The sequence below is a fragment of the Betta splendens genome, chromosome 13 (genome assembly GCF_900634795.4).
Source record: "Betta splendens chromosome 13, fBetSpl5.4, whole genome shotgun sequence".
NCBI lineage: Eukaryota > Metazoa > Chordata > Actinopteri > Anabantiformes > Osphronemidae > Betta > Betta splendens.
Window position 1 is genome coordinate 3350872 of NC_040893.2, and position 1802 is coordinate 3352673.

General features: G+C 45.0%; 1 pseudogene; it reads right to left on the minus strand.

The window, feature by feature from the left end:
- Window positions 1-551: 551 nt before the first annotated feature.
- LOC114850803 (5S ribosomal RNA) lies at window positions 552-670 on the minus strand (annotated as a pseudogene).
- Window positions 671-1802: the final 1132 nt, after the last annotated feature.

The window sequence follows — 1802 nt, forward strand, 5'->3', positions numbered from 1 at the left end:
CTGTAAAAACATCAGCAGCTTCGGCGATTGACAACAAACACTAGCGCACTAGCGAGCAAAGACGCATAATAATCTATAATATTTAAAAATGAACTACTCTACATTTAATGATACAATACCATGACATCGTTTTTTGTGCTTAATGTGCAGACACAGATAGAAATGAACAGTAGGACCTCACGTACGCGCACATACTGCGGTAAAAAAGGTGGTCGCTTTGAAGTGCTACGACTGTAAGTACTAACCAGGTCCAACCCTGCTTAGCTTTCGAGATCAGAGGAGATCGGGCATGCTCAGGGTGGTATGGCCCTAAGCAAGAGAAGAGCGTGACAGAAGCTCTTTTAAACTTGGCAAGCCTAGCCGTTGCATCCATTTGCCTGGATGTGGCGTTTATAAAGGACATTGTGTTTGAGGCCAAAATGGCCACCTTCTGTGTACGTCCCAAAATGCTTAATGTCCTTTTTGTGTATTTCGCTCTCCCATAACACTGTGCAGTACAATGTGGATCTGAGCAAACAGCGCCCTCTGGCAGGGTTGAGGAGAAATGTAAAAGCTTACAGCACCTGGGATTCCCAGGCAGTCTCCCATCTAAGTACTAACCTGGCCCGACCCTGCTCAGCTTCCCAGACCAAACGAGATCAGGCTTGCTCAGGGTGGTATGGCCATAAGCGAGAGCATAGCGTGACAGGAGCTCTTTTAAACTTGGCAAGCCAGGCCGTTGCATCCATTTGCCTGGATGTGGCGTTTGTAAAGCACTTTGAGCATTTTGGGACGTACACAGAAGGTGGCCATTTTGGCCTCAAACATAATGTCCTTTTTGTGTATTTCGCGCTCCCCTTAAACAGCACAACCAGAGAGAAGCCGAAATCATTACTTTTAATGTGTCACCGACCATAGGCATGAACTGTGAACAAAGCAAAAGCAGCACTGTAACTGAAAACAGAAAATTCTCACAGGTAATAGCGTCTGTTGTCTAAGAACGATGCAATATAGGCTTTACAAATAATTGAACAATCTAGGTGAAATTTCAAATACATAAAACAGAAGTAAGAAAAAACATATATCATTAATTTCAGACCATACGTCATAAATCATATCATAACTGCATAGAATAAGGAACAGAAAACATTTTCCCCATAACACTGTGCAGTAAAATGTGGACCTGAGCAAACAGCGCCCGCTGGCAGGGTTGAGGAGAAATGTAAAAGCTTACAGCACCTGCGATTCCCAGGCGGTCTCCCATCTACAGTCGTAGCACTTAAAGGTGTCAGCCTTTACGGCAATCTGTTTGCATCTGCCGTGCGGTATCACCAGGTTTTTAGCGCGTTGGAGCTGTGTTATGTCTATTTGGCCTATAGGTGGCGATCAGCCCCCACACTGGCCTTTATGACGCTGTCCTATATTCGTGTTATATAGGCCCATGTAGACTCACACATCAACACCTCCGTGGTGTAAAGGTTTATTTAGTGTTTAACAGCCTTGATGTGTCAAATTTTTACCCCGGGTTCGAATCCTGGTGGAAGCAGAAGTTGTAATTACTGAACATTTTTATATTTTGGCATACAAGATAATAACATATGAGTATTAGGGCTGGCTGCCTGTACTACTTAGCAGAGCTACAGCCATGTTCCGAAGAGGTTCACCAGCCGCTTTCGGCAGTGAGTCATAGACGGACGTTGTTCTACCCGCTGTGATGCACCCGCTTCGGACGTTATCACGCCATTCAATGGCCATTATCAGTGGTTGTCAGCTTATACTTATGGGCCAATAGGTGCCTACTCCACCTCCTGACAGCGGTGAGT